Source organism: Lissotriton helveticus, chromosome 7, assembly GCF_964261635.1.
Source record: "Lissotriton helveticus chromosome 7, aLisHel1.1, whole genome shotgun sequence".
Taxonomy (NCBI): domain Eukaryota; kingdom Metazoa; phylum Chordata; class Amphibia; order Caudata; family Salamandridae; genus Lissotriton; species Lissotriton helveticus.
This window is the reverse complement of record NC_136068.1, coordinates 1,074,510,879-1,074,538,385: the sequence shown is the minus strand read 5'-3', so window position 1 is coordinate 1,074,538,385 and position 27,507 is coordinate 1,074,510,879. Positions and strand designations below refer to the sequence as shown.

The 27,507-nt window shown below is 47.4% G+C and overlaps 1 protein-coding gene across 2 annotated transcripts in view; it reads right to left on the bottom strand.

Annotated features, from left to right (window-relative positions):
* The window catches only part of CCDC40 (coiled-coil domain 40 molecular ruler complex subunit), an 808,572-nt gene that overhangs the window by 146,468 nt on the left and 634,597 nt on the right, over positions 1 to 27,507 (bottom strand). The gene's annotated exons all lie outside the window — the stretch shown is intronic.

Sequence of the window (27,507 nt, the reverse complement as noted above, 5' to 3'; positions counted from 1 at the left end):
TCTCACAACTAAGTATATATAATATACAACTGCACATGCAACTTTGTTTGCATTAACACAATTTCACTAGGTAGTTTCATTTCTTTTCATTAGGGCCTTGTACCGTGAAGCAGGAGCCAGAGTGAGATACGGACTGAGGGGAGAGTGCTCGCCACGATTTAACATCAATAGAGGGGTTAGACAGGGGTGCATTCTGGCTCCCCTGCTTTTCTCCCTTTATATAAACGCGATCGGCGAGCATCTGAAAACCATCGAGTGCGACTTCCCTAAAATAGGAGGTCAACCGATTCCAATCCTGCTTTATGCAGATGACGCTGCGATTCTATCCCAGACCAGAATGGGCCTACAAAAGGCAGTATCAGCTTTCACGACTTTCATGAATGACAGGGGCCTCAAAGTGAACATAGCAAAATCGTACACCATGCTATGTAACAAAAGATTAAAAAAAAAACCATGCCCCATCTTTATTGAGGACCAAAGATTGGAGACAGTGGAGGCCTTTACATATTTGGGAATCTGTCTACACAGAAAGTTATCCTGGAAAGCGGCAATAGAGAAGAGGAAACTTGCTTTTAGGAGAGCGATTGGAGGTCTCCGGGATTTTGCAGGAAAGATAGGGGGCAGACCGGTTAAACAACTACTAACTATATATAAAGCTAAATGTGCATCTACCGCTATCTATGGGGCTGGCCTCTGGGGCGTAGACAAAAATATCTCACAGATACAAACTCTGGAAAATCAATTTTTAAGGTATCTTCTCGCCGCCTCAAAGGCAACCTCTGTATATAAAATGCACATCGAACTGGATCTCCCGTACATAACAGATACTATAAAAACTGAACCCCTCCTTCTCTGGCATAAAATTTGGACTACCCCTGAGACTGCTTTTAATAGAGAGGTGCTACAAGACATTTTTAATTTGGAAGGGGCTAAACATTTCAATCAATCTAACTGGCTGAATTATGTGAGAAATTTCTTTTTTGAGATTGGGCACAAAGAGTGGTTCATAGATCCCTCGTCACTAGAAAATATCTCGCGAAAACACCTGAGAAAGAATTTAATGGCCCATCTGGAAACAGTCAGATGGAACAAACAAAAACTTTCTGACACCATCCTGGCATATCAAAGGGTGACACCTCACAAGGGGCTCCAACCATATCTATCATCAGATTTTCCGTGCTACTCAAGGATGTTACTCACCAGATTTAGAATGGGCTCTTTTTATCGATACGTAACATTCCCAAAATGCAATGACTGGTCACGGATCACCTCTTTCTGTCCCTGTGACACTACCTCACAACAATCTAATATTCATACCATCCTCTTCTGTAAGTTTTACCGGATTTTGAGAAAAGCCCTATTATTACCCTTACTAAAGAGATGGAATATCAGGACATGTAAAACTGCTTTCGAGCGTCTACAGGAACTTGAAGATAAGGAGGTGACAACCAAAATGGAACAGTTCTTAAAATTAGTGATAAAATTTAGGAAAACTTTAGATTGAAATTGGAGATAGTGATTACTCCTATTTGTTTCTTATCTGTTTTTTACGTACACTTTTTAACTTTCTCTGAATCTTTGTATGAAATTTTTAATTGAAATATACTTGATCATTTGTTATATAAATGCATTTTTTTTAACTATATATATTAAGGTATGCTTATATGATATTTGTCTAAATATCGAATAAAGCTTATTTTGAACCTTTGAACCACTAGGTAGTTTGTTTTGCCCCTGCACCAAGATCAAGTGTATTGCTCTCCAGTTCCTATCATAGAAAGTGATTTACTGCTGTCCTACACAGAACTAACTGCCTTATTTAGAGTCTTGCAGAGAGAGTACTCGTTCACAAATGTGACGGAGTACCATGTCTGCCAAACTCTTGGTCGGCCTGCCCTATTTAGAGTTGGGCGGACAGTCAGCTTTCCATCGGCAATGCCCCCATTCTGTAAACTTCAGTTGACGGAAAGCTTATTCCGGCGGCCTGATTGCGTGTGCCGTTCTTGTAAGGGCATCACACTACCACCCTCTTTAGAGCTGATATCTGATGTGGTTTTTAGGTCTCGCTGAGCCAGCGCATGCGCTGCTCTGCGAGACATTTAGTAAGCAGCTTTTGAAAGTGCCACCACAGGCTTTTGGTGGCTTCAAGCTTGCATGGGCACGCGAGCGTGCACGTGCGCAATCAGCGTGCGATCGCGATCACTTTCACTGTGGCGACCTTTCACGGCCGCGCTGCTCTGCGAGACATTTAGTAAGCGGCTTTTGAAAGTGCCACCACACGCTTTTGATGGCCTCAAGCTTGCATGTATACGCGCAGCCGCCATACGATCGCGATCACTTTCACAGCCGTGTCACTTTCACGGCCGCGCGGCCAATGCTTGTTTCTCTTTCACTCATGCCTTTTCCTTCACCGGCTCGCTGCAGCAGTTTCCTCTCCGTGTGTACATTTCATCTCTTTTGCCTGTCTCTCTCCCCGCATAGTGCTCTCCTCGCTGGCTCTGTCCCCTAATAAGCTTAATAGCCCGGCTTTATTTAATTATCAGTGATCGCGCTCTTTTCAGGCTCATAAAACACCTTGCGTGTTGGCGAAACCCTAATCATATTGATCTGGCACCACAGGGAAATGTATCTCTCCTGCCCCACGGCCATAAATCCGCATGCCTGGCCTCTTGTGTCAGGGCAGGTGGAAGGGGCAAGGGGAGGGGTGCAGCCGGTGCTGTATATTGAGCCCTCACTGCGGATTTGCCGGGACAGCGCTCCATGTCCTCTCCACAGGACCCTCAATGGTCATGGAGCAGTACCTCTCAAGACATCGCTTCCGTTCCCATCCCCAGCAACCGCCCCCTCCGCAGGACCGATCTCCCCCTTGCCAACGCAGCCTCGGAGCGAAGGCATGCATGGCAGGAGTCAGTCAAGTGCTCAGCACTTCCTCTTTAATAGAGCCGGCCGTGCTCCTGGGGTGAGAGGAAGCCCCCCTGTGTCCCCATCATATTGTTACCAGCACCTCAGTTGTTGTGCCCCTCCCACTTCCTGCTCGGCTGGAGAACGGGAGGCCGCGTGGGACATTCCTTGCTGCTAGACCCCTTAATTGCCCCCTTGGACCATGGACATGCTTCCTCCCCACTTAAAGAAATGCTTACTTTGCGCCGTTCTCCTGATCGGTACCCACCCCTGGGAGTGCATAAAACCTTTCCCCTACATTTCTGGCTTCTTGTCTCTAAGAGCGTGCAGGAGGAACAGCTCTGAGTGACTTCAGTGAAGTCTGGAGGGAGCTCCTCGCCAGGGGGAAGGTGTGCATCCATAGTGGCCTGTCAGGACTTATTTATAAACTTGTGCAGGATATACAAATGCAGACCGATAGACAGACAAGCCTAAACCCCAACCCCCAATGCTGTTAAAGATCAGAACATTCCGAGTAGGGTTCGGTGTAGAGGCACAGGATGCATTTAAAGTCAATTTGCGAGAGAGTGAAATCCCAGTATGCTCTCTTCGTATGGACAGCAGATAATACAGGGCATGGGTGGTGGGGCTGCTTGCAGCTGGGGGGAATCTAGCTTAGGTCCAGGAGGGCTGCATCCATAGAAGCTTGTCTGGATTACTGCTTAAATATGTGCATACAACTAATCTCAGTTAACTCATTTGTATACTGATGGTTATAATGAAAAAATTAAATAGACCCGACCCAGAAAGGCATAGGTTGTGCCTTATTGTCTTATATCTTTGAAGGTATACACAGACCCATATTGAACAAATGCTCATTGAATGATCCAATCAGAAGATAGAAAACACACATGAGCTGCCGCTGCTCTCATCTGGAATGTCACGAGCCACAATAGGTAATGCAAGCATGCACACTACTTACTAGGTGGGGCACTTCTTAAACAACTATCAAAATAGCTTCTCATGATTAGGTGAGGAGGAATGGGGATTCCTCAGGGAAGCAGTCACGGATCCGGTTTACGTACATACCATCTCCCCCCGTTCTGAAGGAAGTCTACCTCTCCCTATTGTCTTATGCAGGGCCGGACTGGCTACCGGGCGGTTGTGTGTGCTGCCGAGCTTGGGGGCTGATTTCGTTGATTGGGACCTGCGTGTGCTGAACAAAATTTGTTTTGCTTTTTTTATTTCAAAACGCACGCAGGTCTCCATCAACGAAATTAGCCCCCAGCTCGGCACCAGACGCAAACGCCCGGTAGCCCTGGTCTTATGAAATACAACTTCTGACCGGGCCCACCTCCCTTGCTTTTTTCCTCCCCTACACAAACTATTTTCTTTCTCTAAATGAGTTAACATCTCCTACTATGCCACAGCTCCTTCCCTAACAACTTTACCTTCAGTTTCTTACCGTTTTTGTAATATTTGGTTGCTTAATTTGATGCCACCTGCATGCCATGTCATTGCTCTCCAATTCATGGATGGAGTTAGTAGCTTTCGTAGTTTTAAATTTAATACTGTGATAAAGTTATAATATATATCTTTTTCTGTGCTACAACTCTGCTGCCTTCTACTTTACATTCAATACACTAGAATTTAATTACCCATATTAAACCCTTATTTATGTCTTTGTTGTGCCAGCATCAGTTTTAGCTGTTTGTCTGATGCTTTGCATGGCGGATTAGCGTTTTTTCCACTTATCGTCCAGTCATACAGCTATTAGGCTCACTACATCAAGGGACTGTTGAGTATCATGTAACCTCGTTGCCCTTTCAGCTATTTATGACTAATTTGATTTTATGATGCCAATGTTGCAACCTATACCTATTTATTTTCACTTTACTCCTAAATGTATAGTGCTCGAATGCCCTTTCCTCTCATTGGCAATTAGACTCATTGTGACTGTGTGTTTCATGTTGCTCTTATGTTATGTATTTGCTGTTTAGTCCTACCCATTGGAAGCTTGTAGTTCTACAGTACTCTGAAACCCGTTTGAGAATAGTTTGCCTTAATGTTAAAAACCAGGTTACCAACAGATTATACCAAGACGTATCATAACGGAAGAAATATTTTGGTAGTGTAGAAGGCAGTTGTTGATTAGTGTTGCAGAAGGGAAACGTAAAGTTTCATTTATTAGAAATCACCAGTCATTCGTGGACAAAACATTCTTCAACTGGCCAGTTTATACAGTCCTATGGTCTTGGGGCTCCCAGGACAAAACAACTTTGAATTATCCAGTGGTAAAATACATCTCATGTTTGGAGTTTAACGTGGTCATCGGTGTTCGACCTTTAACCTGTCACTGAAGAGAAGCAGATGTCTCTGAGCACATTCGCTGCCCACATAGAGGGATCTCTCCATCAGAGCCAACCTCCAACCAAAACAGCGGTATATAGTGGGAACTGCCAAAGGATTTTCAGGCATATGCATCAATATTGCATTTTGCGATTCCTTAATTGTGAAAAATAAGGAATCGCAATTAAGGAATTGCAAAATGCAATGCATCAAGAAATCGCTAAATAAATTGCGATTTCTTAATATTCCTTAATTGCGACTCGCAAATTGCGAGTCGCAATTAAGGAATACCTCTCCATTCATTCCTATGGGCCTAGAGGCCCATAGGAATGAATGGGAAGACATTCTCAATTTGCGATAAGCAATTAGCGAATCGCAAATTGAGAATGCGAATTCAAGGGTGCAGGGGTGTCCAAAGGACACCCTGCTGCACCCCTGAAATCAATCTGTGCACATTTGTTGTACACACACATGCCCTTAGGGCATGTGTGTGCACAACATGAAACTTTGAAAAATGCACAAAAGTGCATTTTTCAAAGTTTTCGCAAATTACCATGAGGTTCAACCTCATGGTAATTTGCTCCCCTTAATTGCGAAATCGCAATTTTTTCAAGTTTCATGCCTTGCATTTAAGGAATTGCGAAATGCGATTCCTTAAATGCAATCGCAATTTGAGAATTCGCAAATATTTGCGAATTCTTAAATTGCGAGGGCCTTGACCCTTCATGCATTCCAAAAGCAGATTTTGCGATCGCAAACGGCCAATTTTGGCGATTCGCACCGTTTGCGATCGCAAAATCCTTTGATGCATGTGCCTGATAGTTCCTTGGAAAGTCTGCAAAGGGTTCTTCAAGCTTCTACAGCAACTAGACAGTCATCCAGGATCTCAAGACGAATTGTTCTCAGCTACAGGACCAAATACATTCTCACTTTAAAAGGTGAATAAGTTCTGCAAGTAAAGCCTGAAGTCAAAAGCTTTGTGTTGTATTGGGCCATGGGTTCAGTGCATACTCAGTGTTGATGGATCTAAACTAGGGTTCAGCTCCAGTCACGTGCTGTACTGTATCCAAAAGCTGGGTGACAAGCTGTTCAGAGGGACGGGTTACTTTGCGGGCTTTTTTTCTATGAAGACAGTGCAAACTGTTCTGAACAGGAAATGTACGACGATTCCAGCTTTCAAATCAGGCAGTAGGTAAGAGTGTTTCTTTTTTGAGGGGTGTGGGGGGAGGGATGTGTTCTTTATTGGGTTTTCCCAACATCCAAGGATAGTTCCATTGCAAATTGTTGCTGATTAACAGATATACATAAAGGTAACGTCATGCAACCAGCACTTAGGTGCTGGGCAAGATTCTGCGATAAGTGCCATAGCACTATATAACAACATAACAAGATATGAGGGTGACTATAACATCAGTTATCACTGCTTCAGGTGTTTCTTCATGATGCAGGATGTGTAAAGAGGACAGGTACACCAGTACCCCTCCCCTCAAACTCATGGCTACTCTGGTGAAACTTCAGGAGAGACACTGCGGGTGCGGACGGCCCTGCATTACAGAACACATTCACTGGCATCTACCACTGCCAGGCAGTGAATCTCAAACATGAGGAACTCCATTTGCCGGGTACATACCCACATGTTCTCTCTCTCTCCTCCCACAACTTTGGTCCCACTCTGGATTTTAAAGTTATGGGCAGGGGTGGAGGGGAAGGTGTCAGTAGCCTTTACCTCCGAATGTGAAGGGTTTTGTGCATTTTTAAAACTCAAATGAAGCCGAACAAATTATGATCATTCTCACCTTTAAGTACCCTTTAAAGGAAAACATCGGCATAATGATCCAATCTGTGCATTTTAAGATAATACATCTTCAGCTGTTGTTTTTTTACCGGCGCCAGATTTAATTTTTAGGTAAATTGACATAAAGAAAAGGAATGTAACGCCCATATCCTGTTGAAATTAGCTCAACACATTAAGGAACCGGTTGCTACCGATGCACAAGTTACTTACCTTCGGTAACGATATATCTGTAAGAAACATTAGTTAGTGTTAGATTCCTTACCTTAGAATATCCCCAGGCGTCAGACTGGATCTGGAAAGTTTTCGTCAGCAGTACCCCTGCGCGTCGCTAGGCGTCGTCTGCGGCTTCGTGTCCGTCGTCGGAGTACTTAGACGCCGCCCTGGCGCGCTGACGTCAGTTCTGTACATAGCTTTCCGTCTCAGGAACGCAGAGCTATGATAGAAACCGACACTGGTGCCATGAAACCAGAGCCCTGAAAGGGATGTCCTTAACCCTAGATATCGGTTCGCAGAACGGGGAGGATGGGTGAGGCGATAAGGAATCTAACACTAATTAATGTTACTTACAGATATATCGTTCCCGAAGGTAAGTAACTTGTGCATCTGAAAGAAACACGTTAGTGTTAGATTCCTTACCTTAGAATAGATACCCCAGCAATAACAACCCTGGTGGTGGGTCTGCGAACCAAGATCACACCAGAAAGTCCTGGAGAACTGAACGGCCGAAAAAGCCATCTCTCCGGACTTGGCAGTCCAGGCAGTAGTGCCTAGCAAATGTGTGCAGCGAGGTCCACGTAGCTGCCTGACAGATGTCCTGCAAGGGTACTCCCCGACCCAGGGCAGTAGTAGCCGCCGTGGCCCAGTGGAATGGGGGGCGCAGCCCAACAGGAGGCTCCTTTTTTGCCAAGGAGTAGCAAACCTTGATGCACAAGACGACCCACCGAGAGATGGTCCGCTTGTGCACCGCCCGTCCCTTCTTAGCGCCCACGTAACCCGGTCGACTTGAAAAGAGAAGGCTGATCAGGAAGCCTTAAGAAGGCTGTAATGGCCGAGAGGTAGCACTTGAGAGTGTCCAGAGCAGAGCCCTGCTGGGCAAGAGACAGAAGGAAGAGGAGAACCTCTGAAAGGGGGGGCAGAGAGTGGGTCCACAGCCTTTGCTGTGCACCATGCCACAAATTTGTTCCACCTGCAGGCGTATACCGTTTTTGTGGAGGGACGCCTGGCTGCCAGAATCACATCACAGACTTCAGGAGACAAGTCAAATGGCCTCAACTATCGCCGCTCAATCTCCACGCATGGAGGTGGAGACTGGACAGGTTTGGGTGGAGGACCGTCCCAAGCTGCTGCAACAGAAGGTCCTCCTGAAGAGGCAGACAAATCGGGGGATCGACTGACATGCTGAGTAGCTCGGGAAACCAGTATCTTCGTGCCCAGTCCGGATCCACAAGGATGACTTGGGCCCGGTCTCGCCTGATCTTCTTCAGCACTCTGGGAAGAAGTGGTATAGGCGGAAAGGCGTACAATAGACCGCAGCTCCACTCGCGACGAAAAGCGTCTCCGAGCGAGTGCCACCTTGGAAATTCCAATGCGCAGAACCTGCCGGGTGTTGAACCACCAGGGTGACGCCCTGTTGTTCCAGCCACGTCCAGAGGTGCAGAGCCTCCTGACAGAGGGTCCACGACCCCACCCTGCCCTGTTTGTTGCAGTACCATATGGCAGTGGTGTTGTCTGTGAACACCTGCACTACACTTCCCCGGACAGAGGGAAGGAATGCCTTCAGTGCAAGACGGAACAGCCGCAGCTCCAGGAGGTTGATATGGAGCCGGGACTCCGCCTGAGACCAGAGGCCTCTGATCTCCCTCTCTCACATGTGGCCCCCCATCCCAGGAGGGACGCATCTTTCCCCACTACGTGCAGCGGTTGGGGAAGGGAGAGAGATCTGCATCTGACCCAATCGCGATTCGGGAGCCACCACTGCAACTGGCTCGCAGTGCCCTCCGAGATCAGGACGTGGTCAGACAGGTTGCCCTGATGCTGTGCCCACTGAAACTTCAGGTCCCACTGCAGAGCCCGCATCCGCCACCTGGCGTGATGCACCAGAAGGGTGCAGGAGGCCATCAGCCCCAGGAGCCGCAGCATCAACCTGACCGAGACTCGGGATAAAGGCTGAAAGATCGGAATCAGAGCTTGAATATCCCGAACCTGCTGTTCGGGGGGATAAACCCGAAACTGCGCTGAGTCCAGAACCGCTCCGATGAAAAGGAGCTTCTGAGAGGGGCACAGGTGTGACTTCGGCACGTTGATGGAGAACCCCAGCGAGTGCAGGAGGTCGGCCCTAGTCTGGAGGTGGGAGACGACTGTTTGGGGCAAGACCGGCTTCAACAACCAATTGTCGAGATAGAGGAAGAGTGAAACCCCTAATCTGCGCAGATGAGCTGCGACCACCGCCATCACTTTCGTGAACACCCATGGAGCACTGGTAAGGCCGAAGGGGAGAACGGTAAACTGAAAGTGCTCGTGGCCTACAGTGAACCGGAGGTAACGCGGTGGGCCGGCAGGACGGGGATGTGGAAATACACGTCCTGCAAGTCCAACGCTACCATCCAGTCTTCTGGGTCGAGGGCAGCTAGGACCTGAGCCAAAGTCAGCATCTTGAACTTCTCCTTCCGGAGGAAGACGTTGACCCTCCGGAGGAAGCCGTTGATGCTCCGTAGGACCAAGATAGGGCGTAGGCCTCATTTGCCCTTCTTGGGTACCAGAAAGTAGCGGGGATAGCAACCACGCCCTACTTCTGGCCCAGGAACGCGCTCGATGACCCCCTTGGCCAAGAGAGTCGTAACTTCCTCCTGCAGAAGTTGCAAGTGATCCCCCGACATGTGGTGGTACTGCGGTGGAATGGCTGGAGGGGTCGCTTCGAAGGGGTGGGAGTAAGCCCTTCGGACGATTTGCAGCACCCACCTGTCCGACGTGATGCTACGCCAGTGGGGGAGGTGATAGCAGACCCTGCCTTCAACTGGCGACGAATGGGCCTGAAATGCCGGACTAGGAAGGTTTAGAGGCAGATTCTGCAGGGGCGGGTGTGGACTGACCCTGCCCGTGGCCCCGGTACCACCACGGCGGTAACTACGTCCGCGACCACGTTGAGCCTGGGTCTGCGGTCTGTGGCTAAATGGACGTGTGGGGGCGCCCCTTCCTTGGCCAAAAAAAGGAGCGAAAAGCGGATGTTTGCTGGCGTTGGCCTAGGCCCAAGGACTTGGCCGTAGTCCTGGAGTCCTTGAAACGCTCCAGCGCACTATCCGCCTTGTCGCCAAAGAGGCGATAGCCATCAAATGGCATGTCCATTAGGGTGGCCTGGACATCCCCCGAAAAGTTGGCGGACCCCAGCCAGGCGTGGCAGTGAACCGCCACCGTCGTTGGAATCGCCCTAACCAGCGAGTCCGTTGTGTCGAGTCCACACTGTATTGAGTAGTGTGCTGCATCCCGCCCTTCCGCCAGGGCTTGGGCGAGCTTTGCCCTGGCCTCCTCCGGGCACTGTGGCAGCACCTCCGCAACTGTATCCCACAGAGAGTGGGTGTAATGGCCCAAAAGGCAGGCAGTGTTGACAGACCACAGCCCCAAACTCAAGGAGGAGAACAGTTTCTTCCCAACTGATCGTACCTATTGCATTCCCGATCCAGAGGAGCGGTCGGGAATGCGGTCTGGGAGGTAGAGGCCTGGATCACCAGGCTCTCTGGGGTGGGGTGAACGGACAGGAAGCTAGGGTCGCCCGGAGCCGGGCGGTGGCGTCGGGCCACGTTCCGATCCACAGGGAGGCCTGTGGAGGGCTTGGACCAGGTGCCCAACAGAACGTCGGTGAGTGCTTGGTTGAACGGCAGCAGAGGCTCCGAGGAGTTTACCTGCGGTTTGAGCACCTCAGTGAGATTAGTCCTCACGGCCGCGACAGGGAGCTCAAGAGCCAAGGCCTTGGCCGCCCTGTTCAACACCACGCTGTAAGCAGCCCCCTTCTCCATTGCCACGGAGGGAGGAGAGATGAATCAAGTGTCGGGCGAAGTACCCAGACTACTGGCCTCCCCTAGCTCATCTGCCCAGTCCTGGCTCAACTGGCACTGCAGTGCCAGAGGGTCCTCCGACCCCTCCCAGTCCCCCTCGTCATCCATCTCCTGATAGTCAGGGAAAAATGATGGAGCCGGGTCGTAGGTGAAGTGCTCACCCATCGGCGTCGGAGACGGAGCCGGGCGGCGCCGGTCTGACGCCGGACCCGGGCTGGGATTAGGGACGACATCATCCAGGGACGGCATCGTGGACAACACCCTCCGGGTCAGCGCCAGCGGAGGAGTCGTAAGGTCGACTGGCGACGACCCAGATCCAGGCCTGGATCCTGCGGGGCCCTGTGGCTTCGGGACTGGCACTGGGGCCGAAGCTGCCGACCCGCTAGGTCTCCCAGATGGACCCGCGGGGCCCAAAGGCGCCTCGACAGGGTCCGTCGGAGGGAAGTGAGTCCTCATGGCCACGAGGAAGTCACGTATCTCCTCCGGGGTCGCGTGAAGCCCAGGGACCGGCGGGTGTGGAGCTGGCTGCGTCACTTGCGGCTCCGGCGGAGCCGTGTGGGCGGTGTCGCCCAAACCCCCGGCCATGTCGCGCGTGCGTCGGGGGGAGTCAGAAGAGCGATGACGCCTCTTCGACTTCTTTTTCGAGTGCCTCGACTTACCTGAGGACTTGGAGCCCGACGAGTGGTGGTGACTCGTCGAGCGGCAATGACTGCGGCTCCGCGACCGGTCCCTCGACTTCCTCCTAGATCGGGACCTCGAGCGGCGCGGTGCCGACTGCCGGAGCTCGAGCCGCTTACGGGACCGCTCCCGTCTAGCCTTCGAGGTCAAGGCCCATCAGTCGGGGCACGACTTGTCATCGTGGTCGGGTGGGGGTCGGTAACCAACATCAAGCGGTGACAGTCCTCGCAAGGTTTAAACCCAGGCATCCCTACCGGCACCGCGAGTCGAAGGTCGACTCGAGAAGTGATCAAAAATTATCAAAAAAGTTAGTAGAAAAATGACTAAGAGTACTGCTCTTCCCGGATCTGCGCTTGCTGGCGCGGAAAAAAGAAGAACTGACGGCAGCACGTGAGAGCGGCATCTAAGTACTCGGACGACGTCATCCCGGCGACTACGACGACAGACGCGGAGTCGCAGACGATGCCTAGCGACGAGCAGGGGTATTGCTGACGAAAACTTTTCGGATCCTGTCTGACGCCTGGGGATATTCTAAGGTAAGGAATCTAACACTAACGTCTTTCTTTCAGATTTTCCATTCATCATGCATCCTGCAGTATGTGAATATAAATTAATCTCACCTTTGTATTTGTGCCCCCTCCTTTCATTTGAAGTTTCTTACATTTGAAAAGCAGTGGGTGCGCCCTCGACCAACTAGGGTATTTTCTTATTCAAGAAGTTGCTGTGGTGTTCTTATCCTCTCTGCTCCTATGTGCAGCAGCATGTTACTCGGCAGCAGATTCTGGATTGTAAGGCGCCATCAATGAAGGCTGCCTAGCTATGTTTTGCATGTTTGACAGTTGCCTTGTGATTGCTGCTGGATGGGGTCTCAACTAATGTCTGTTCTTGAATAAACCACGACTGAAGAGTTCTTTGTGTCAACGACGCATTATTGAAGAGCATACACTTCTACATTTTGGCGACGATCGACCTACGTGTCAAGAGACATAAGAGACCTCAACAGCGAAATATTTGAACACCAGATTATGTCTCACTCACCGGAACGGATGCTCCGTGAGAGATCAAAGCATGTTCGTACTCTTCATCAAAACAGGTGCTCTATGCACAGGTGAACATCTTTGACATAAATAATCATCGGAAGACGGTAGGAAGATTTTTACCTTGCTCCTCCACAGTTTCCGAATTATTAATCACGGACATCCGGGGGTGGGTTTCCTTAGCTTCCGCAAAAAGTTTCTTCTAGGATTTATTTTTATTTTTATTGAACTTACTTCGGAAACAATCCCTAATTCTGCGCAAGCTTGAAGGCCGGTTTAGTGTCTGGAAAGCAATGCTGGAACACAGCAGACATTTTATGGCATCGCTGTGTCGGCCATCGTGAGAGAATACGTTCCATCTGCGCATGCTCAACTACAACGTTACACTGATGTACTCTATTTGTATTTAACATTTACGGAAGGTATTCATGCTTTCACTACAGTGGATTGCAAAAGGGTTATGCGCCACGCATACTTTGTTGGCTGTTCACATTCATTAAATAACTTCAGATTCCCAGTTATTTCTGATGTGCTCATCTTCAGACCGAGTCTCACAGCGCAGATGCGCATTGCTGACTTGCTCATCTTCACGCTGATTCTCACAGCGCTGATGCGCACAGCTTCTTCATCGAAGTGTTCACACATACATCCTCTAACTGACAGTGCACTGCTTCCATTCAGACACCTACTCAGTCAGATTATGGAACGCTAATGCACACCGCTTGTCTAAATGTACACGGTTAATTTAGAAGTCTATAGTAATTATTTTACGCTGATGCGCACAGCTGATGTGCACAGTTTTCAGTTTCGGAATGCTGATGCACACAGCTTGTCAAGATTCACAGTATTCTTGTAGAAGTGTACAGTGACTTTTTTAACGCTGATGCACACAGCACTAGTGCACAGTCTTCTGTCTCTTCACTCACTGATTCACACAGCTTACTGTGTTTGAATATTGCTCAAATAGATTTTTTTCTTTTTTGTTGAACTTGCATATATATTATACTGCTGTTTTATTCCTAGTGTTACTTATTTTGCTGTTCTCTTTCTTTACACTCACTTTCATTTCTGGATGCAGAATGTCACGGCACCACCATTGTTTCTAACTAGTCTAGGTGATCCCCCACTTTCTTGGCAGAAATGGAAAAAAAGTTTTTGTTCATTATGCCCAAGTCTGTGGTATGTCATTGAGTGCAGAGACAAAACCATCTCTACTCATGCACTGTTTAGGCTCCGAAGGGCAAGAGGTGTTCGAACATCTTCCAGATTTAACTGATAGTGACGCAGCTTCGCTTAATGAGTATGAGTTATGTATAAAAAAGCTTGATCTACATTTTCTTCCAAAAATAAGTACTGTTCTTGAACGGTACCACTTCGGGAGGAGAATGCAGAGAGAAGATGAGTCCGTCCAACAATACATAACAATGCTACGGAAATTAGCATCAACTTGCAATTTTGGTGCCACCTCGGAAGAACGTTTGAGGGATCAGTTTATGTTGGGCTGTGCTCAGGACAAAACCAGAGATGCTTTGTGGCAAAAAGTCAATCCTACTCTATCAGAGGTCATAACAATAGCAAAGAGCCATGAGCACTCGAAAGCTTGTGTTGATGTTATAAAAAAAAAAAAGACTCAGTTGACAAGAAAGAAGCTTCTGAGGTAAAGGTGGTTGTGGATAAGTCAGAAGACAAAACTGTTAAACCAAAACTCAAAAACAGTTTTTTGCAGAAAACTATATCTCAAAAAGTTTTTCAGGTAAAGTGTTTTAGGTGTGGCGATTCTGGCCATTTAGCTCATTTCAAAGACTGCCCTGGATGGAAAACTATTTGTAAGGTTTGTAAAAAGAGGGGTCATGTGTCGAAATGCTGTAGATCAGAGTAAGGTCAAAAGAAAGTTAGTGAAGTGGATCTCTTGAAAGAAGATGATGATGAAGAAGAGATTGTGGTTTCCCAAATCATAGGAGAGTCTTCAGATGGCCCGTATGAGGTTGTACTAGTCAATGATGCACCTGTTAAAATGCTTTTTGATTTGGGCGCAAAAATAAATTTAATACCGAAAACATTTTATGACAAAAGTCTATTGGGCAAGGTGTCTCTTGGGAAACCTGATATGAGACCTATAGGGTATGGTGATGTTGCAATAGATTTACTAGGTTATTTTTGGGGAACCATTGATTTCTAAGGAAGAATCATTCCTGGGAAAAGGTATGTTTCCATGAAGGGTGATTCACTGATTAGTTGGTTTCACCAGAGAGACCTACAAATCTATCTTGATCCAAATGTAAAACCATCTGTTTCTCTGAAAGAATTACCTCCTGTGAGTGTAGTTGATGTTTCCAATCATGATTGGATCAAATCCTTTCCCGCTGCTTTTAAAAGTGAGTTAGGATGTCTAAAAAAATATGTGCATCATATTTTAATGAAGAAATGTGTTCAACCAAAAGTTGCAAAAGTAAGAAATGTGCCTCTTCTAGTCAGGGACAGTATGAAATGTGAGTTGGACAAACTTTCAAAGAAGGGTATAATTCAAGAAGTTGAGGCAACAGAGTGGGTTTTTCCTGTGATGATGGCTCGAAAGTCCAATGGAGAGGCTCGGCTATGTTTTGACTTGAAGGAGCTCAATACGGCAGTGATTGTAGATCACTATCCTTAACCAAATATTGCTGAAATGTTGTGCTCTCTCGAAGGAACAAGATACTTTTCTTCATTGGACCTAACCTCGGCTTATCACCAGGTTAAACTCCACTCTTCTTACAAGACCTTACTACCTTTGTAACTCCCTTTGGAACTTTAAAATACTTAAGAATGCCTTTCAGACTAGTCTCTGCAGCCTCTGTCTTTCAGAGAGTCATGGAGGGCATATTGGGAGGTCTCGAAGGGGTTAAGGTGTATCAGGATGACGTACTCGTTTTTGGGTCAGATCAGAGTCAACATTATATGAGATTGAGGTCTGTGCTAAGCTTATTGCAAGATGCTGGTTTAACTCTTCATGCTGAAAAGTGTAAATTTAATGTTTCAGAATTAGAATACCATGGTCATGTTGTCTCTGCGGAATGCATCAGACCAAAAAGTGCCTTAGTTGATTCCATTCTTAATTTGCGTTCACCATCAACCAAAGAGGAGTTAGTGAAATTGTTGGGGATGGCTGAATTTTACCACAAATGTATTCAGAATTTTGCTGCAAAGACTGAATCCTTGAGGTGTCTTTTGAAGAAAGGTTGTGAATTTGTCTGGTCACAAAGTTGTGAGGAAGAATTTGTTGGCATAAAAAGGGATCTTAGTGACGCCCCGTCTCTTTGTTGCTTTAATCTCACAATAATTTCGTACCTCATGACTGTTGAAATTTCAACTGGTCTAGGAGCTGTCTTATTACAAAAAAGTTGATGGGGAAGAAAGAACAATTTTGTTTATCTCCAGACCTTTAATGGGTGCTGAATGTCATTATTCCGTTGTTGAGAAAGAGGCTCTTGGTGTGTTTTGGGCCATTCGTAAGTTGAGAACGTTTTTGTGGGGCAAGGAATTTAAAGTTTTGTCTGATCATAAACCTCTGAAAGAAGTTTTTACTAAGAAAAGCATTGACTTTGTCTCTCATCGGATTCGCAAGTGGGTGGTAGCACTTCAGGAATTTGTGTTTGATGTGTCCTACTTACCTGGTGCAAACAATGTCATCGCTGACTGTCTTTCAAGACTTGGGTCTGCAAGCAGTGATGATGTTGATGATGTAGAATGGTTTGGTGGTGAGTGTTTTGTGGAAGAATTTTACAGAAAGTTATCACCATGGTAAAAAATGGTTGATGTGAAACAAGGGATTGTTGTGAAGACTTAAAAGGTTTTTGGAATGTGAAAGAAGAATTGGCTTTAGTGGATGATCTTCTTTTACAAGGGAGCAAGCTTGTTCCTCCTACTTTACTGAAAAGTAAGCTTGTCAATAACGCTCATGCTTCTCATATGGGCATTGCCAAAACAAAGGAAAGAATTAGAGAAACGTACTGGTGGCCAGCCATGGATGTTTTTGGGGAAAGGATTGTTCGGGATTGTGTGGAATGTATGAATTGTGACAAACTACTCAAATGCAGAACTCAACCCATGGTCGTTAGGGAGCAAGTGGTCAGTTCTTGGTCAGACATCTCAATAGATATCTTGGGACCTGTGAAGTTTAGTTCTCAGGAAAAGTATGTCATTGTCTGCATGGACCTTTTTATCGGCCAACGATAAAAGTGGTGAACTCAGTTGAGGCAAATGATGTAATTGAATTCCTAGACGAGATTTTTGAAAGTGAGGGTTTCCACGAACGCTTTTGTCAGATAATGGAGTACAATTTACTTAAAAAAAGATGCAAGAATTTTTATCTTTGAGAGGAATTAAGCACAAAAAGTCCCCTCCTTGTATCACCCACAATGCAATGGTGTTGTAGAAAGGTTTATTAAGGTTCTAAAAGAGTCCATGCACAAGCAAGATCTTGCGGTGAAGATTGGGAGATGGCATTAAAAAAAAAAGGTCAGGGAATATAGGTTCACTCCTCATTCATCCACAGGTGTAGCTACTTTCCGCTTATTTAGAGGAAGGATTGCCAATACTGAAGCTGTCCCATTGTGGGTGTGTGACAAGAGATCTTTGGTTTGTGATGATGTGGGTAGCACGGATGGTTGGAGAAAAAAGGAAAAAAAATGAATGAATAAACGTAAAGTTCGGTATGATAAGAGGAAAGCTATGAAGAGTACAATTGTTAGTCTTGGAGATTGGGTCAAAATCAAGTCTCCTAGGAAAACTGGTGGTGTCTCCAAGTTTAGTGAGCCTTTTCAGGTTATCAAAGTATTTAAAAATGCTATAAAGACAAGTGATCACAAGATTTGGAACCTAAGCAGGGTCGTGAAGTTAAACCCTGCCAGATCCTTCAATGGAACTGTGGTATCCCCTACAAATGATGTTATCCCAGAGTCTGATACTAGTGAAAGAAGATCCAGACCTCTTCGTGTGAAGCGTGTTCCTCTGAGGTTACAAGATTGTCTTACTTGATTGCTTTTTATTCTTTTATTGTTATATATATAATTTTGTTTATAGGTTATTGTTTAATGAAAGAGGGGAGGTGATGTGGTGTTCTTAACCTCTCTGCTCCTATGTGCAGCAGCATGTTACTCGGCAGCAGGTTCTGGAATGTGAGGCGTCATCAATGAAAGCTGCCTAGCTATGTTTTGAATGTTTGACAGTTGCCTTGTGATTGCTGCTGGATGGGGTCTCAACTAATGTCCGTTCTTGAATAAACCATAACTGAACAGTTCTTCGTGTTAATGACGCATTATTGAAGAGCATACACTTATACAGTTGCCTCTTTCCTTTATGCCGAAATGGGTGTGTTTGGAGGTCAATTAGCTGGGAAAACAGGAGAGAGCTCTGGCGCCGGTTAGCACTTAGCCTTATCTCTAGGGCAAGCATGATTGCATCATAGTCGGGGCTGGAATCCAAAGTAGGTTAGAACAAGCATTGGCATAGCCAATAGGTCTCGCCTTTGGGACCTCATAAGTATTTAGTTATGCAGCACAATATCCTTGGTGCAACAACATCAACTGTTGCATGGGTAAACACTTATAAGGTCCCAAAGGCGAGACCTATTGGCTATGCCAATGCTTGTATTGTATGTCTCCGCCAGGGAAGGCCTGGCAGTGATGAACAGAAAAATACAAATAATGATCCACATACCCAGGGAAATAATTCCTTCGGGATTGGGGTCAAAAGCAAACTCCCACTCTAGAAGTTTAATATCGAAAAACAAAATGTTTGATGGACATGTTCAGAGGAATTGTTGTAGCAGTGGTTTCTCTGAAGGTACAGAGACCACCAATCGCTAGGCTGTGATCTCTTAATTTTGGCAAGTGGTAGTCCATCTGGGTGGCGGACAAATTGCAAACGTTTCCTAGTGAGCTGCTTCAACCCCTGCAAGCATGCTGGTAGGCTCTTGGTTGTGTCTGTGTGACCCATGGGGGCATCACAGACCACACACACCAATATTCAATGTTTTAGCACGGCGTAAGGGCGTATGGGGCAATCCCCTGCCACATAGATGTATATCTACTGAGCAGCTTTGCCGCCATAGGTGGTTCCGTTTCTGTTGATGCACAAGTGTCCTGTTGCTGCCTTTTGCAATTTTTTATGGATGTCCCACTTCCATCCTGGGCACTCGCTTTCCACTGTGGTGGGGGCAACACAGGGAACCCACTATCAATGCTGCCCATATCGCACCCTGCCGGGTCAACACCACCTTGGGTGCTGTCACACAAATTTTCCTACCTGCACCCTTGCAGGTGGGAAGCAGGTAGAAAAGTGTGTAGCCTGCTCCCTCTCCCGTCACATGAACAGGTAACATGGGCCGCATGCCACCATGCAAGGAGGGAGTTTGGAGAGTGTGCAGTGAGGCGCCCCTCTCTTCCTCGTCTTCTGTCCTGGGGATATGGGGTTCCCTGGGACTCTTTGCTTGAATAGGGCCCGGAGGGGGTGGGGGTGGGATGAGGTCTCTGAGGCCAAAATAGCCTCAACATAAAGGGCCCCACGCATGCCTCCTCCACATTAAAAAAGCATGGGTGGGTTTTCAGAAACTCCCAGGGACTTTGCCCTCCATGGGAGAATTTCCAAAGGTTGCCACAAAGTGCCACTAGGTGTGCTCTCTGCTTCGACCCCGCCCCCTCCCTATAGGACCAAGTTTTTAAATATGTTATCTTGGACCCCATAGACCCAATTTCAAAGAAGGAGTTGCTCGTTTGGTTCTGATGGTGAGCTCTAGCCACCAGGATCATCCTCTTCAGGCCTTCTCGCCTCAAAAGGATTTCTTTTTGTGGCTATTAGATTTTCTGTGCTCCAATCTTCCTTCTGCCAGTCTCCTAGTGCTCTCTCCTGCTGGAGGGTGCCCCCTGTGCAGCCCCAAGCCAGCAAAATACCTTCCTTGCCGCACCCCTAGGTCCAAGTGGCTCCTGACATCTTGAAGGGCATTGGGTGGCAATGGAGTCCAAGTCCTTCCCCCCCAACTGGTACTCAGGAGACATAAGGGGGACAGTGTCACCGGCCCTGGAGAGACTCATCCTAGTCCTGGGGGGTCAGCCAAAGTCAAAGTCCTTAGTTCATCCATGCAAGGCATCAGTGAGTTCCTCTTCTAGCTAGGTAGCCTTTAAATGTTTATCCAGGGTCTTCTCAACTGGCTCACCTTTGTGGCAGGGTTTTTAAGCAGGGGTGGAAAGTTCTAGAAGCCAGGCACCCGTGGCCACTCCTAGGATTCCACATCATCCCTCCACTCCTGTCCCAACCCTCCTGCAGAGCATTCTGGGACAATACAAAAGTTCATTCTGTGACAGGCTACCTGTACGCAAATACTGGGCTGTGCATGACAGTAGTCTCACACATGGAGCTTGCACGTGCATGCTCACGTGTAACCAGCCCAATGCCTCTTAAACGAGCTGTGCAGCAGTGGACCAATCTTAAATAGGTTACACTGGCGGTTAACATGCTCAGTCCAAAACCTATGAATTTACTGAGAGTGGGACGCAGGTAGTGAGACTAACTCATGGTAAAAGTCCACAGGCCGTGTAGTAGCAATTTGGAAAAAATGCTAGCGGACTAAATGGGCAGAATGTATTTGCTATATTGGTCCTTAACCCCTTAACCGCGTGGGGTAATTCCCCTCCTGTGCGGGGGTAGGGGGGGAGCGCGCGGCGCTGCGGTGCTCATGACGAGCCCAGCTCGTCATGAGCACCTTTACTAACGCATTATATGGTAGACACTCTATCTAGCTGCAGATTCTTCACTTTGAATTTCCCAGGAGTCAGGCTGAATCAGGAAACTTTTTGCTGAGCACTACCCCTTGCGCGCGCCCTCGGGTGGCTCCATTCGGCTCCGCGTGACATCACCGGCATCAGCAGCGTCAGTTATGACATCGTGGTACCAATATAGGAGCCACCCAGGCGTGCGGATGTCAGTACTTTTGTGTTTTTTCACGCCAGAAGCACAGAGACACGAAGTAACAGACATAGTTGTGTGCAAAACTAGGACCCTGAAAGGGGGAGTAACCCTAGCTCTACAATATAAGTCCACAAAGCGAGGAGGCATGTGTGGGGCTGTAAGGAATCTTCAGCTAGATGGAGTCTCTACCAGATAATGTGTTACCAAAGGTAAGTAACTTGTTCATCTGATAGACACTTCTAGATGCAGATTCCTTACCTTTGAATTAGATATCCAAGCCATACCATCCGGCGGTGGGCTGCAGACCAATACCTTAAACTAGAAAGTCCTGCAGGATCTACAGGGCAAAAGGCTCGTCTTTGCAGACCTGACCGTCCAGGCAGTAGTATTTTGCAATTGTGTGCAAAGATTCCCACATTGCTGCCTGACAGATGCCCAGGACTTGGACACCCCAACCCAACGCCATAGTCACAGCCTTTCCCCTGGTGGAATGGGCCCTTAATCCCTCAGGGGCTGCTTCTTTGCATTACAGATTACAGATCTAAATGCAGCCAATGACCAGTGAGAGATGGTCCTTTTCTGCACTTTCCTTCCCTTCTTCGTTCCCACGTACCTCACAAAGAGTTGGTCGTCCACCTGGAACTCTTTTATGCGGTCAAGGTAGGACGTCAATGCTCTTTTTGGGTCCAGTCGGTGGAGGTACTCCTCCTTCTGAGAGGGATGCAGGGGAACAAAGAAGGTGGGCAATGTGGGCAATGTGACCCAGATGAAATGGGGTCCCGACATTTGGTAAAAAGGAAGCCCGGGTGCAAAGCTCCACTTTGTCTGGAAAAGACATTAGATAGGGAGGCAAGCAAGATACCGCCTGCAACTCACTCACCCTCCGGGTAGATGTAATCGTCACTAAGAAGGCTGTTTGATGGTAAACAGCCAGAGGGGACAGTTATGTAAAGACTTGAAGGGAGCACACATTAAGAAGGTGAGGACCAAACTAAGGTCCCACTGTAACAAAGGGCGTGGGTGAAAATAAGGGAACCCGCCCTTTTAGAAATCTATGTACAATAGGAGACTTAAAGAGAGAAGGCTGGTGTGCCAGCTGCAAAAAAGCAGACAGGGTAGAAAGATAACCCTTGAGAGTTCCTAAGGCAGAGCCCTGCTGGGCAAGGATCAGAATGAATAAAAGAACAGTGGAAAGAGAAGCAGAAAGAGGGTAGAACTCTCTGTACAGTCAGACCCACCCAGGATATTGCGGCATGGATTAGCAAATTTAGTGGCACAAATATGGAAATTTAGCGCCACTAATATGGAAATTTAGCGACATTTTTGCGGCACTTTATTTTACTCATAATCATTCATTTTCTGTCTGAAATCAATGGAAACAGTTTCAGCAGAATATTCCACTTTGCCATAGGCATGCTTTAAGGGTCTGCAGCTCTACGAAGCACAGCTCCAATCCTAACCTCGCGGGAAGGAGCTGGATTTCTCCCTGGGATGTTCTAGTACCCAGGGAGAGAGCGGTGCCCTGCCGGGGCACCGCTGCCTCACGGATCTGTGAGGCAGGACACCTCTTCCTCAGGCACCCTAGGGCACAGGATCATAGTGGCTGATCTAAATAAGTGAGACAGACTGCATAGGGTGGTCACCTCCTGCTTACTAGTTATTTCACCAATTTGTGTAAATGTACATTATCAGGTGCAATCTTCACCTTTAAAAAATGGTAGAGCATATTAATACCTTCTTCACAGGCTCCATCAATTGCTTAATGTCCATGGAAACCACCACTCCACTCATGGACTCAACTGCACTTTAATCTACAAATCTCCTAAAATGTAACCCTAAATTGAACACTTGTCTACCGACCACCCGGACCTCGAGCTACCTTCACCAGCCTTATCACAGACTTCATTGCTCCCGCTTACAATCGACTCCAGAGCCTTCACACTCCTCAGCGACCTCAACTTTCACCTAGAAGATAGAACCGACCCCTGTTTCACAACACTCCTTGAAAGCCTCAACAACATTGGACTAGCCCAACTAGTAACCAAACCAATACACATTGCAGGACACATACTGGACCCCATCTTCACCACAAATGACAGCATCAAGTATTACTCCACATCACCATTCATATGGTATGATCACTGCATCATCCACTTCCAAATCAACACCCCAAAAGTCAACATGACCACCAATGCCAGCCTTAGAAGCAGATTGGCTAATATCCTCAGCTCAGGTCAACCAAAACCCCACAGATTACCTCAAAGATATCACCAACTTCAATAACTGGGTCAAACACAGTGGAGACTTCCATTGCACCCATCAAACACAACAGAAGAACTAAAAAGCACGCCAGCTTTTACACAGCGGACCTTTGAGACTCCAAAAGACCCTGCAAACAGCTAGTAAGGTAATGGAGAGCCACCCACAAAACGACCGACACAACCACCTACAAAGCTGCACTACAACACTACTACCATCAATTGAGAGATACCAAAAAAAGAGTACGCATCGAAAGGAGCACCAACAGCTGCAAGGAGATCTTCTCCATCATCAAGGACTTCCCCACACAATCGGCCTGCGTCAACAACATCACACCCTCCCAAGAACTCTGCAACAACCTATCAAACTTGTTCAACCACAAAATCACAACATACAGCAAATTCACACACCAACTAAGCTCTAGCAATCTCATCACCAGCCTGCCCATCACCAACCAAGACAACCACATGGGGAAACTCTCACCAGAGAAGACACCGTGACAATCATGAAATCCATCCATTCAGGAGCAACACTCAATCAGGATTCAGGAAAAACCACAGCACCAAAACAGCCCTCATCACAGCCACTGACATCCGGAGCATCCTGGGCCAATGGGAGCCAGCAGCTCTCATCATACTCAACCTCTCAGTGGTATTTGATACAGTCTTCTAGAACATACTCATCAGAAGACTTCATGAGATCCGTATCCAAGGACCTACACTCAAATGGATTTGCTCCTTCCTCACAGAAAGAACCCAAAGAGTGAAACCAGTGTGGTACTAAAGGTCAAGGTACTCTTTTAATTCTAACTATTTGGTAGAACGCACATATCCATCCTTGCTTGCATACACTTGTGTAGCATGGAAGCCATAAGACCTGGTGCAAGCAAAGGCAACAGCTCCTTTAACTGTTGTTGGAATAGTAAAATGCAGCATTGTCAAGACTCAGTGGGCCCTCAGAGCTTTGGGGCCCAGTGCGACAGCACCTTTAGCCCTAATGCTAGCCACGCTCATGTTGGCACACATAAAAGAAACTTGGAACAGAAACCACGCTCTGAGCCTACAATACATGGATTTATTGTCTCAAAAATTAACAGAAAAATGCAGAGAAATATTAAAATATGCAGATATCGGTGAACCTCAGTTTGCTTTTTCCATGAGCTGGGTAAATTATGAACAGAGTGGCTGTCAGAATATATATTTTTTACTCGAGCCTACTCTTTTTTATTGTTTTATTTTTCTCTGTTAATTTGAAGTGCATAGATTTATTACAGCCATTCCAATAAACACATGGTTAGACATAAAAGGCTATTTTGTTTTTATCTCTCCCTGTTTAAATTATTCCTGTGCATTTATTAGGAGATAAACAGAGCTGCTGCCAACCTGCTGGCACCAGTTTCACGTTTAGCAAGCCCTGTGTTTTTTGTTATTAACCTACACCCCTCTGCGCGCTGGAACACCTACCCCCATACTCAAAACGGAAGTAGAATTTCAGATTTGGGGAGGATTCTAAAACAGTCTTTGGTAGTCTCAGTCTTGACACAACAGGTAAGTGGGTAGAGCCAAAAAGGCAAAGCGATATAAACTTGTGGGGGGAGGGGGCCGTGCCGCAGTTTCTCATTCATCTCCTACAGTGCTCACCATGCCGCACCACCTCCTAATTTCCCTCACCACTATCTAAAGGAATCGTCCGGTACCACTTGTATTGTGCTGAGACCAACACTTTCAGAGTGTTGGCACTGAGAGGAGGGGTGGACGCACTGTGGCACCCTCAGAGGTGATCAGCTGAGAGCACTCAATTGCCATCAACATCAGTTGCATTGGATGAGATGCATGAAGTCAGACATAACAAGTCACTGTCCAAATGAGGTTAAGCAATGAACATCTTGTTACTGCAAGGCCAGAATCAATGCCCCATATGGAAAAACTATTGTTGCCACAGCTGTGTATCGTGGTATCATCCAGTTATTGCCTTGGGGTAAAGTGGAAATAAATGGCCTTCAGGTATTCGTAATAGAGTGGCCAACATCTTCGTGGCCAAGCTGTGCCTCAAAACAGGTGGTAGGTATCTGATGGCAGAACCTCAGCTTGCTTTGCTGTTAGAAAGCTTTGGCTGGTGGCAAATTCACTATGGAGTGGCTTTCTAAGAATATTTGAAAGCCTTTTCTATTTAAGTAGAACCTTCTGACATTTTAGGCGTGGGAATGGCGAGCAAAGCTGGGCGGCCACAGGGTGAAAAGTAATCAATAGGTTCCACTTGCCGGGAGGAAACACTCTGATTTTGTTGTTCTCTGGACCCCCCACTTGCAGGTTTTGTTTTGCTGAACCAAAAATAAGCTGCGTGTGACACAACAACAAGTCAGTCAGCCTAGTATTAGATTTTTGATGAAAGTGCTCCCATCGAGTCAGCAGATGCACGTTCATTACACATTTCCTTTAAAAGAAAAGTGCTGATACAGGAGGTTGGCTGCTGGAGGGTGGAGTGGAGGTGGGGCCGTCACCACCCTAGTTGAAGACCGAGAAGATTTGTAAAAGTTAGCAATTGAATTCAGCCCGTTAGGAAGCAGCTATTTTACAGCTGCACGGCGAGACCTAGTGACGTGTGCACCACGCGCAACCAGTAAGAAGCCATCATTAGTACCTTTCTTCAGGAGACCCTTTTTAGCAGCCAAATCAGCAAATATCGCAGTCATTGCGCTAATCTGCCGATTTCGTGATTTTTTGGTGAATCGTGAAATGCTGGAGGGTCTGTACAGCATAATACAAATTTCTGCCAACGGCAGGTGTATACCGTCTTAGTGGAGGGCCGTCTGGCCACCAAAATATCATTAAAAACTTTGGGAGGAAGGTCAGAAGCTTTCAACTGCTGCCGCTCAATCTCCACGCATAGAGGCGCAGAGTGGCAGGTTTGGGTGGAGGACCGTCCCTTGCTGCTGCAACAGAAGATCCTCTTGAAGGGGCAGCTTCATCAGAGGATCGATGCTCATTTTCAGAAGCTCTGGATACCAGACTCTCCTCGCCCAGTCAATAGCCGCAAGAATGACTTGGGCCTGGTCGCTCCTGATCTTCTTCAGACCTCTGGGCAGGAGTGGTATGGGCATAAAGGCATACAGCAGACCTGAGCTCCACTCGCGATGAAAGGCGGTGCGGTGTAATAGCGCCTTGGAAACTCCAGGGCGCAGTATGGCTGACACTGCACATTTTCTTCGTAGGTGAACACATCTAACCATGGTTCTCTCCACTGATGAAAGAGACCTTGCACCTTCCCCGACTGGTGACGCCATTCATGATCCGCTAGGCATAGACAGCTGAGTGTGTCCGCCCTGGCGGTCAGAGAACCTGCCAATTGCTGAATCACCAGGGTTTTGCCCTGCTGTTCCAGCCATGTCCAGAGACGTAGGGCCTCTCGACAAAGGAACATGACCGCATCCCACCCTGCTTGTTGTAGTACCACATGGCGGTGGTGTTGTCCATGAACACCTGCACCAGCTTCCCCTTGACAGAGGGAAGGAATGCTTTCAATGCCAATCGAATTGCTCAGAGCTCCAACAGATTTATGTGGAGCCTCGACTCTTACTATGCCAGCCAACTCCAGTGGCTAGCACATTGGGTAGCAGGCAAGAACCTACACGAGAATGACTTCACGGCAGACCGGCTGGCACGGGGAGAACTACATTCCCAGTTGTTACCCAGAAGCAAGCTCACTTCGGATTGCCACCCTCTTCTGCGCACGGCCCTACTATGCTGGAAGAAGGCACTAGCATATACCTCAGAGACAGTACCCTACGCAGAGAAAATTCCCCTGCTTGGTATCCCGACACCGCAGGGTAGACTCACACAGCATAAACTGCGTCCCTGGGCGGAAGCTGGGGTAGACGAGGTGGGCGCCTTTTTCGGGGACGATACCTTGATGGATCATGATTCATTTTTACAGGTCACGGGTGCCCCCCAGAGGTTATACTTGTTGCACGCCACAGTGTCCCATTATATAAGACATACCGGGGCTTCACAATGACTTAGACCCATGCAACACAAATTGGTTCACTTGCTCTATTATATGGGAGCGGGAGGCCATTTGGTGCGATGGCTATACACGGGGATCAGGGAACATGCAGCCCTTCCACTCACGGGCGAGGTACTGTCTGATAAGGCATGGCAGATCGTCCTTGAGCATCCCAAGAGGGTGTTGAGGAATGTTAAATTTAAATTCATACAGGTAATGGTACTTCACAGGGCGTACTTAACTCCCCAGAGGTTACACAGAATGTTCCCGGACTCCCCCCACTGTTGCCCACGCTGTAGGGAGGATGAGGCTGGATTTCTCCACATGTTATGGGCCTGTCCACACTTGCTGAGTTATTGGGCGGAGATCTGTCAGGTACTGCGTAACGTTACTAACCTGCCGGTGCCGGAGGAAGCTTTGTACTGCCTAGTGGGGTCCCGTAAACGCTCTAAAACACTAAAAGCTAAACTGAAGTTTCTGGATTTGGCCCTGTTATTAGCAGTCAGGGCTTTGACGA